Raw genomic sequence first — 11,934 nt, 5'->3', positions numbered from 1 at the left:
GTACCTGGCAGTTCTTTTTGGAGCGCGAGAGACTTCGAGTGACGCGAGAAGACTCTTCCTTTCCCCCGGGGAAACCGCTCGAGTTCTCTTGGTTCCGCAACAACAGAGAATTTCCCGCCATCTACGCACATTTTGTACGCACACTATTCAAATTGTTATTTAAATACCTACCTTAAATGCTGACAACAGTCCCGTTCAGCCTATATGCTTCTTTTCGATCCACAGCGGAGTTTTGACAAAAAAAGAGGAATATACTGTACCGTTCTGAACACAGGAACATTGCAAAGTAACAAAGTGAAGTAATTAAAGCTCATTGATTTATTTCCCAGCTTAAGGACAAATTTGTGAACAAAAGATGACAACAATTTCCGTAAAGCGTCTTCCGGGCTTTCTGAATTTCTTTTTTTAGCATTGATTACTTGAGGTGAAGGAACCAAGTCAAGACTGATCTTGACAGGTTCAATATTGCTTTGTCGCAATGCACGCAAAAACGAGTTCACTTATTTGCCCATTTGTTTAATTAAGATCAGGAGTAACCTATGAGATATGGCAAAATTTTAAAAAATGTAAAAAAGTCACCGGAGTTCACGCATATGAAAAGAAAAAAGGAAAAAAAAAACGGTGCATGACATATTTGTAACAGTGAAAATTGGACACGTTAATCAAGTTACCTCACTCGGTAATTTTGAACTAATCTGATGAGTATGTAAATTTCTACTTGAGCGGAAAATTTAAAAGCTTCTGAAAAAAAAAAAATTAAGGACGTTGCCTACTAATTCAAAGGAATTTTTGCCTCGGTTTATGATTATACGGAACATGTAGATCTTAACCAGTGTTATTGAAATCGAAAAAGAAAATATCCCGGTTTCAGTAAGCATCACCGAGAGAAAAACTTGGCTCCAGTATCTCGAAACGCGCAGAGCGTATGCGCAATAACAATAGTAGGCACCGTCTGTAAGTAATGACGAACATTCCCCGGGGGACGGTTAAGAGTTCCAGTTGTCGTGACAGAGGAGTTGTTGGGTGGGTAATTAAACCAAATTGGCCATTTCCGAGTTCAAGCCTGCCTCATCTTCAAAGCGAGTCTAAGTGCGAAGTTTTTGTTATGAAAATTAGTTTTCATTCATATGAAAAGTAGAACTAGTTACCATTACAAAAACTTCGCACTTAGACTCGCTTTGAAAAGGAGGCAGACATGAACTCGGAAATGGCCTATTTCTCTAACGATTGGAGAGACCGTGTAGCTTTCTTTACGACTGGGATTCGACGTCTTACAGTCTACGAGAAAACTAAATGTTCAGTTGCTATATTCCGATATTCGTCGAACGTTTTTCATACTGTGACTCGTCTCAACAGTTCTTAATATTCAGTCCCACCAAGAGAAAGTAAAATGGGTCCCACTTTATTTTCTCTTGGTCCCACACATATGAATGAATTTAACTCTGACGGTATGAAAGAGCTCTAGAAGTTTTCAAACTCACCATGCATCATCTATGAAATTTTGAAGACAACCAAAACACTGGTTAAGTATTTTTTCTTAAATAAGTCGTTCAGAGAGGAAAGAAGACAGAGAGAGAGGGAAACGACCGGAACGAACTCAGACCGGTACGAGAATTTCTCGTCTCAGCCCAGCAACGAGGTCTGATCGTTCTGAGTTTATTGTCAAGCCGGTCCCCGGGAGGGAAGGGGGGGGGGGGTACTCCCTTATAAGGGCTTAATGGGGACGTGCGGCCAGCCAGGGTATGTTTTTCGGGATTTTTGTCTTAAACAGGGTATCGAATTTATCATTTTTTGTCTTAATCAGGGTATCGATTTATCAATTTTTGGCTAAGGGCGCGTTCGATTGACCGTATTCCGGAATAGGAATACATGGAATAGATCATCACTCCACGTATTCTTTTTCCGGAATAGGGTCAATCGAACGCACCCTTAAACTGGGTTAAATGTCTTAAACAGGGTATCAAAAATCGGAATTCTGTCTTAATTAAACAGGGTAGGAAAATAAGCGATATTTGTCTTAAACAGGGTCAGGGTATGAGGGGCTGCGCCGCACTTCCCCACCCAGGGATATATCGAGTCCCCCCCCCCCCTCCCCGGGGGGGGGGCGGTCTCATGTAAACGCATAAAAAGAAATGTATGGAGGCCGATACGAAGTCGTGCTGGTCTGAGTTCGTCCCGGTCTCATGTAAATACCCCCCTCAATCAGGACAGATAGTGAATTTTAAGCCATGCAGGTTTTGTGGATATGAGAATCAATCGAAGACTGCCTCCATCTCATTTGGAGGTTGAGTTCAAGTGTGCGGTTTCGCTATAACAATTTCTTCAAAACCAAACGTTTTTTCTATCATATATATATGTTAGACAACAATGAAAACCCTATCAAAGGCGACTTGAGCTTTTTCGTGCTACATGTTTATCTGCTTCTTTGTCCGATATTCAAAATTTGATATTGATGGCTATGGGGTAAGCAACATCTACCTGATAAAACTTTGGAAAGTCGATAATATAAAACTGTCAGTTTCGGCATAAAACTTCCGATAAAGTTTGATTCAACTGAATGAATAGAAGGAGAAAGGAAAACAGATGACATATATGGAAGACGTTGACAAACAGCTAATTCCACGCAGCAAACCAAGAATCCAACTTACTTTCAAATTAGTTTCAATCTCAACTTCGTCAGATAGAAATCATGTGGTCGTGGTCGTCTTCCTTTCATTTGGAATCGCATACCTAGGGGAATCCTCGCCATCTGATTGGCTATCAAAGTATCAAGACGAAGTATTCAGTGTGGAATTGAGACTTTAAAACGAGGCTGACCGAATATTTGAATGTAGCAACACGTGGCGTTATTCCAAAGCATTTTCTACCCCAATTTTCTGTTTACAATGCAAAAACCTGTCGAAAGTCAGAAAGAAGGTTTTCCTTGCTTTGTTTTGGCTGGCTCCTGACAGTTGAGGCAGCTCTTTGAAATGGCTTTTTTGTGGCGCATTTAATACTGCAACATTCGCCAAAAGGTAAATTAAATAGACTATATAGCCTCATCTTTGAAAAAGTTAAACGATTCGAGGAAAACTTGAAAAACATATATCGTGATTTGTGCGATATCGGCTTTCGCCTGAAATTTAACGTGGAATTCCCTTGTCAGGTGATGAATTTTCCTATAGAACGATGTCGCCAAAAAAATGTTAAATTGTCAATTTATCATAATGGTGAACCGGGTAAATTATTTCCGAATTATGTTAGCGAGAAAAAGCCATGTGAGACGGTATTATAGAAAGAACACGAACTACGAGAAATCCTTAAAGTGCATTTTTGCGCAAGATAAGAGAGGAATACGAGTTTTTCAGACACCTCGAAAGCCGGGTCTGCGTATTTGCCGTTCTCTTAAAAATCTATTCTACTGTAGAATTTCAATGTTGATAAACTAACTTTATACTAGTTCAGTCTTTCGGTTTCATGTACTGTTTTTAAGCTTTAGAAACAGAATTATAAGGACAAAAAAATGTAATTGCCCACGTGACGACATTTCGTTTACAACTGCTTTGAAGAAAAATTATCCTTTTTTAAAGAAAACGTCTGAAACAGCTGTGCTTTTTAGGAGATAAGCGTTAAAACGAAAGTACAATTTTTTTAAAAGTTTCCTCCGTTCCCTTAGGGCAAAGTTTTGTGAAGCTATCGGCCCGTATAAACAGCAGAATATGTGATAAAATATAACGCGTCAGTAAAAAGACAGCCATGAAAATTGACTTTGTTCGGGTTGTCTTTCGTACTGTACTATTTGAAATTGTCGTTTGGTCCCGGATTTTGGGTAAAAAGACAGCTAAAGGAACTCTCAACCTCAAAAAGTGGTTGAAAAATAACACTGAAGTAAAATGATCACGTTATGTTTCCGAGAACATATTACCCGGCCGTAAGGGCCTGAAGACCGTTCAATTAATGGCATTTGTATGAACCAATCCATCATTTTTATTCACAAAGCATCGTACACGACGTGACATAATGAGCAGGTAGGGACCCACAGAAAACACCGTTGCTTTGTTTTGCTCTATTACATTTTATTAATTTTGTAGCCGGATTTGAAGCGCCCTTGATCGCACAATTGTGCTGCACCCTCCAGGTTACTACGGGGCTGTTACGCAATCGGGGAACTTGTAATTCAATCGCGAGTTCGTTTTATATCCTGTAGGAGCTAGGTGAGAGTATGAGAAACATCAGGACAACTGATGTACAAGAAAATCAAAGTTGCTCTCGGTCCAACAGCAAGTCAGAAACCTCTCAACCCGCAACTGGCAAACAGCTGACAGACAAGAAACAACAATTGGAAAGATGGGTCGAACATTACTCGGTTTTATACTCACGGGAACGGACTGTCGATCACAATCTTGAAGAAGCCATCCCTCAGCTCCCTGAAATAACAGAACTGGATGAGCTACCAAAATGCAACAGAGGAAGAACTTCCTAAAGCCATAGACGAACGTGGGAGTGGAAAAACACCAGGAAATGATCACTATACCTGCAGACATACTCAAGGCAAACAAAGAATTCCGCCTTCCCCACGTACACAAGCTTCTAATATCCTGCTGACTAAGAGAAGAAGTTCCACAAGACATGAGGGATGCCAAAATCACAAAGGGGACAGGGGCGACTGTAATAACTACGAAAGCATCTCGCTTTTGAGCATTACTGGGAAAGCTTTTGGAGGATTATCCCCAAAAGACTTCAGAAATTAGCAGAGAGAGTTCTACCAGAAGTCAATGCGGCGTCAGATCGAGCCGCTCATTAATGGGAATGTTTTTTCCTTCGGCAGCTACAAGAAAAGCGTCGTGAACAAGGTCTGCCCTTAACTGCAGCATTCGTGGACTTGACAAAAGCATTCGACACAGTCAGTAGATCGGGACTGTTCATGGTACTAAAAAAAAGGACGTGCCAACCAATGCTACTCCAGCTCATCGTCTCCTTCCATGACCACATGAAGGCCACCATTCAGTTCGATTGCTCAACATCAGACAACTTCAACATCAATGACGGAGTCAAGCAGGGCTGTGTTCTAGTCGCAACCTTCTTCAGCCTTTACTTTGCTGCACTGCTACAATACGCTTTTCAGAACTCACCAGGCGATGTGTACCTTCATTGGAGAACTGATGGATCACTCTTCAATCTCGCACGCCTTAGGGCCAAGACTAAGACCAAATCAACAACGAGTAAGAGATGTACTCTTCGCGGATGATGCAGCTATTGCGGTCCATAGTGAATCGACTCTACAGACAATAATGGACCACCTATCATCAGCATGTATAAGGCTCTCTCATTAGTCACCAGTGCAAAGAAAACCGTTAGTCTTACGCAGGAAGGCACAGAGCAGGGCCACATCAAGTTGGACAACAAAGAACTTGAGAGTGTAGACAAATTCTGCTACTTAGGATCTACTATCACTTCATCTACCTCACTGGATCACGAAGTTAATGTCAGAATAGGGAAAGATGCAAGAACTTTAGTTCGGCAAACTAACAAAAAGAGGCCTGGGACAACAAACGGCATACCTTGAAGACGAAGATCAAAATCTATGAAGCATGCGTTCTCGGCACACTCCTGTACGGATCAGCAACAACATGGACCATGTACTGACACCAGACAAAAAGAGACTTAACGTCTTTCATCTGAGATACCTCCGTATTATCTTGGGCATAACTTGGAGTGACAGAATAACCAACACCGAAGTACTGGAGGAAGCAAATCTTCAAAGCATGGCAATAATCTAGTGCAAAGGAAGACTAAGATGACTAAGACATGTCAGAAGAATGGATGATACACGCATTCCAAAAAAGGCGTTTTGTGGGGAATTGGCTCAGGGCAAGAAACAGAGGGGAAGAGCGAAACTGAGATATAGGGTCACCTGCAAAGTCAGCCTGTCAAGATGCGACATAGATGTTATGACCTGGCAAGAAACAGCTGAGGACAAAACAGCATTGAAAACAACACTAAGGTTGAACTGTCTTACTAGAGAACAGCATGATCAACAACCAGATTGAGAAACGCCAGCGCCGAAAGGACAACAACAGCAATAGCGAGCGCTGTGGCACCTCAGTGATATGTACGTCAGTACTGTGACAGAAGTTGCGCTTCCAACATTGGCAGAATCAGCTTTGAAAGAAGCTGCAAGAGAAGGATATCTCTACTGTGAATCAGAGAACGATAGATAGCTCTTATCTAGTCTACTTCAAGCAGGTGTTGAGACTTTGAATCGAAAATTCACCTCTTTTTCCTAAGTGAGGGTCTCAACTCTTTTTGCAATTACTTGTAGCTGCAAAGACCGTCGGCATAGACGAAAAGAGCTAAAGAGAAGATTAGGAGGTGAAAGTACGATAGAAAATTTCAAAGCTATGTCGTTTAACTATGATAGGAATGAGTTGCAAAGCGAGGGATCAGCTGTATCAGTTGTGGAAGCAACTCAGACAGTTGGCAATCGCATGGTCGTGGGTTCGACTATCGTTTATTGCACTGTTATAGGTATGAGTCACGTCAAATCATGCGTGACTCTTTTGGTCTTTTTTGAACTTGCTTGAAAATACATATATTTGCTTTTTGTTTACTTTACTGGGTGCTCAGCCTCCTGGGTGGCTGAAAGCCGCATTGTAACTCATCCGCTTGTGGTAACAAGCAATAGACGGTTTTCACAATGACGTCATCAAATTCTAAAATCAAAATCGCAGGATGTTTAGAATTTTTAATTTCTAGAAACGGGTCCCTGGTCTCTTTTGGTATTCTGTTGTTATTTCTGTTAAAATAAGACTTTTTTGGAGTCAGCTTGCTTTCTTTCAGTAGCTCTCGCTTATACGTCCACTGAATCGATCACCTGCTCTCTCTCGCTTTGTCGTTTTCTCTTCTTTCCAGATTTGTCCGGTCATTGAGCAAAAAAAAAAAAAGGTTCATCATTTTGCTGTCTTTAAAATGTTTATTTAAAAATAGCTTCGCAATTTCCCTACGGACATTTCATACAAGAGTGGTTTTCGGATGATTTTCGTGCGCGATTATCAGCGAGCGCAAGGGAAGTTTGGACAATCCGTATGTTTGAACTTAGTCTGTGTAATAAGCAACCAATCGCCGAGCCGGAGGTGGCCATCGGTGGATATTTACCGAGCCGCGAATTCAATTCGTATATACTAAAATAGTGAGATCATATAACACAAAAAGATGATTTTAACTCATTTACTCCTTCAATAATTACAATATTTTCGGGCGCAAATCCTGTTCGAGTTGCTCGGAGCTGACAGAAAAGGATATTAGGAGTTTGAGTTGCCAATCAGAGCGCGCGTTCAACACAATCCTATTTTTTAGTATGTACAACTAATAGGCGATATCAATCCGGCCACGGGCTGGATCTCAAGTGGACCGTCTGCTCGTCTTTATCCAATGAAAAATCGAGTAATGAGTTTCCCGGCTAAAATACCGGATCCGAAAGGGTTGCCATGGCAACTTCATAGTGGCAGCACTTTGGAACTTTTTGCGTCATTATTACTGACGTCACGTTTTCAATGTTCCTAGAGACATTTATTCCGTTATCTTCATCGACCTGTATTCTTTGTAAGACTTCCTCAGTTTTTCCAAAAGGGAATGAAAATTATTAAATTGGAGAGGATATTATCAAAAATAAACTTTGTTCTTCGCTTTGTCTTTAATTCCTGAACCGATCAACAGGAACGTCAAATATTTAGTTTACTTCTTATGGACTTTAAACCTTAAAGGTTTCTTTCAAGAGTCATTTTCTATTTTCTCAATCATGATCTTGTTATTACCCTATGGCGTGGCGTCTTATTGAAAAAAATGATTTTTTTTTAAAATTAAGAGAACATGAACATCGATAAAAACATAATGTAGAAGTTATTCCTGATTGTGTTATCTCTTTACCAATCTGAGCAAACCACTTAAGATAAAATGAAATCTTGACAGTGTGCACATTGAACTTTTTATGTAAAGCATACTAATAAGGCATTGCTTGTTTTTCTTGTATGCGAATGTTTTCCTCTGTCAATTTTAACCTTTGTTCGGACTCCGCAGTGACACGAGTTTTTGAGGAATGTTTTTTGAAGCAATTCAATAAACTCGCATATCGCATGTCTGTGTTTTGTCGCGGGGTCCAAAACCACTCGGCTTCGTACACTCGTTTATTTAACAGTATATACACAAACAACATATGGATACTTAAGTCAACACATCTTAAGCACTAATGCCTGCGCATTTGAATGAGTATCGGGTGGATTTAGCGATGCCATTTCCTGGGGAAGGCTGATAATGGCAATCTGACCGGGTCATTAAGGATAACACTTTAGTTCCTTACACTAGAAAAAGCTATGTAAACAGAAACAATAATTTTTAATGACTTTGGACAAACATGAATTTCAATTTCCTTGAAAGAACTGAGACAGACTGAAGAAAAACCGGAAGTGGAAGAAAAAAAAAACTGAACCGAAGGTAAAAATTTCACGAGCGTTTATATTACTGAATATATACCGATTGGTCAATGATTAGAGCATTTTTTCTTAAGTTTTGCCTGTGAAGAGAGCAAAATTACTTGCTCACGATTGGTTGAAGGCCAAAAATACCTGCTCCTGATTGGCTGAACACACCTCTTTCACGTTCAGTTGGTTTCTTCATTTTCAGCAAAACAATTTCGTCTTCTTAAGAAAATTTTGCCCTCTGTGTCATTAACAAGTAATCGCAATGGCTCCTCGTCAACTTAAGGATTAATATCACTTGTGTTTTCAGAAGTTGCTGAAATTGTCCTCGTCGCTGCGCAACTCGGGCAATTTCAGCAACTTCTGAAAAAAACACAAGTGATATTAATCCTTAATTAAACTCGGCCCCATGCGATTGCCTATACGAAATACACATGCAAGAAACATTTTCTTAATGTTCATATTTTCGACGAACTGCGACTGAAGAAAGATGCTTCAGAAATCAATGTATTTCCTGATGGATTAAAGACTTTGAAAATTTGATCGTTGTAAACTGAAAACATACATACAGTTTATCAAAATTGCGTCTTAGTTACGCAGTTGGAATTATTCAACAATTTTTTTTCTCAGAAAAGTGACGAGAAACATTCTAAACGCAACAGTTACGGTTAACGATTTAGCTGCGCAACACGGCGCAGCTAAATGGACTTTAGACTCCATTCTGCAACTGCTTTTTATTAAGGTGGCATTTAGCTGAAACTCGATTGATTGCAGACTGAAACGGCAGCAGGTGTAAGCGCAAAAACAACTTAACCTTTTCGTATAGACGCATATCGCATGTTACAAATTTCTCGGGTTTCTTCCCGGCGGGGTCTGCCGCATGTTATAAGCGCATCACTCCTTCTTCGAAATTCAAGTATGTCACGATTTTAAACGTAGTACCGCAAGCTTTTCTCAGTCGACATCAGATATTGAATCAGTCAAGCTTGCATCAGTTTCAAAATAACCAGGAATGCAATTACTCCCACCTGCTCAACATGGATATATATTCTTAGTATCAGCCTTCCTATTCTCCGGTTCCTCAAACCACGAGTATCCTTCCGCATTAGACGCCGGTGAATCAGTTATAAAAAAGTCGACCTCTTGGAGAATGGTTTAGTTCTAGCATCCCAAATAAGCGGATGTTATTTCGTTTGTTGTGGAAGAAAAACAGCATACAAAGTGGGAGAGGGATTAACGATCGAGTCAAAACACGTGAGGAGTAGCAATATAGACAAGTCTGCGGAGTAGGATCTTGGTGATGGCTCGTGGATTCACAGCGTGAAATGAAGACAAAACTGGTTAGCAGAGATTCTAGAGGAAGATTGTTTTATTTGTCACCATCTATGACGTTATCACACTGTCATTACTGAAAGTTAAAAGATGCTGATATCTGTCTTTGTACAATAGTTTCTTCCGCCCATTTCAAACCTTCTATAATTTAGTTACGCAAACAACAAACTTGCCATAATGAAATGACACCACTCAGTGGAATTTTCATTCTCGTCGTAAAAATGGTCTCAAAAAAGGACCCACAGCGAAACAAGTAAACAAAATAGACAATGAAACCATTCATATCGATGGACTTTAATTTGCCTGAGAAATCTCATTTGAAACCGTTCAAACAACGCTCAATTTTCACTTTATTGAACTGAGCTAAGATGCTTGTTTGCTCACAAATTTTTTTTTTGCCACCGTTTCATTTTAAAGCTGTCGTATTGGGTGTAACGCTCTAATGGCAAAAGACTTTGCATTTAAATATTATTTATAAGAAGACTGTTGGACCTACCAACCATTATTTATTTATTTATTTTAGGTTTATTTCAGTTTTTTTTTTGGACCAAAAGTATCTGGAAATTGTCCTTACCACTTCATAAGAATTAAAGTGATAAATCGAATAGTTGGTAACTCCATGTATAATGGAACAAAATGGAGATTAAAACCATGGAAATTAATATCCCTCCAAAGGTGCATCAATTGCTTTAGATAATTTTAAAATTTTAAGACAATTTAAATAAATAAAACGGTTATGTCTGCTACATAACATAATTTTGAATGGATTTTTCAACGTATAAAATAAAAGCGTAGACGAGCAAACGACAAAAATATTACTCAGGAGAGTTTAGTCTCGCTTATTTATCTTGACTACACTCTACCAAGCACTTCAACTTCACTCGAGGACAATGGTGAACTCGTAAAAAATGTGTTTATTAACGTTCCCACCTTTTTCGATAACTGATTCAATCACAGACAGGTGTTATAAAAACGAGCAAAATATCATTATTAAGAACTAATCTGTCTTAGTTCCATGAAAAGTTCTTCTTAGCTGCAAGAATGAGAATAGAAGATTTACATGCAATGTATATCAATGACAATTCAAATTGAGAACAGACTTACTGTCAAAACTGAACACTTTTTGGAGGCATACAAATAAATCAATGGATATCGATTTTCGCGCCTTTTTGACTCAATTTGGCTTTGATATGTGTATTAGACCCCAAACTCTAGGCGAGCGTCAAGTTCGCTGTTTCGGGTCCCACAATCCAATATCTATCGACCTTTTAGACAACTTAAGAAGACGTTTCTATTGCAGGAAACATAGTAAAAACGTTTTCCTTTTTCCGTCCAAAAATATGTCAGCTTTTCATAACGAAAGAGTTTGTGCAGATTTACCGATGTTTTTCGGATCCAAAATGTCTCTATTGACAGTTACTGTCTTAGTAACTATATTCTCTATTTTTTCGAATATTTTGATTTGCCTTCGAAGTCGATGATCGTTTAAAGAAAAATTTTCAGCCTTTTTTCTCTCAATTTTTGGCGCATGGAGTCCCAAGCAGAAGATCTGCATTTGTCTCAGTAAAAAAAGATGATTCATTCATATCGCACAGCCCTAGAACCTTTTAACAAATGTCATTGTTTGAAAATAGCAAATCGTAAAACTTTGGTAGTTCTAAGGACACCGCAAATACGACATTCAAGATACTACCGATTGCCGTTTCAACATTTAGTTCTTCGTAAAATTACATTTATTTTAATAAAAAAACCGACTGACAGAGTTTTCCTCGATTAAACCAGTTTCATTGGATAATGACTATAATTTGGACGAGAAATCATCGTTTTAAGAAAAAATAATTGCAAAGATAAAAACAGGACACTGATCTCAGCATATTTTACGCGAGGTGTTCGATCTTTATGTGAACGTTTCCTTTCAAGCTAAACCTTTTCAATTAACTGATGTTGACGCTGTCGCTCGAAAATTGGGTTAAGTCTGGTTTCGCGACAACCACAGAATCAAGTTTACTTAGCTGTAGTCTGGCTCACCTTCAGTTTTTCCTTCTTTGTCGCCTCTACTCACAGATTTAACACTCTAGGCCTGTTTTTAGCTGCTAAGGAGATCTCACGGTTTTCGGAGCATTTTTTGTGTTCATCAGCTAAGTTGAGG

General features: G+C 39.2%; 1 protein-coding gene across 1 annotated transcript in view; it reads right to left on the bottom strand.

Moving 5' to 3' along the window:
• The window catches only part of LOC138027484 (histamine H2 receptor-like), a 29,434-nt gene extending 17,500 nt beyond the window's left edge, over positions 1-11,934 (bottom strand). Inside the window, exon 1 of the mRNA XM_068875035.1 lies at positions 11,814-11,934. The gene's annotated coding sequence lies outside the window, so the exon portion shown is untranslated. The remainder of the gene's footprint in view (positions 1-11,813) is intronic.

The sequence above is a fragment of the Montipora capricornis genome, chromosome 12 (genome assembly GCF_036669925.1).
Source record: "Montipora capricornis isolate CH-2021 chromosome 12, ASM3666992v2, whole genome shotgun sequence".
NCBI classification, from domain to species: Eukaryota; Metazoa; Cnidaria; class Anthozoa; order Scleractinia; family Acroporidae; genus Montipora; species Montipora capricornis.
The sequence above is the reverse complement of the archived record's forward strand: the minus strand, read 5'-3'. Positions and strand labels throughout refer to the sequence as shown.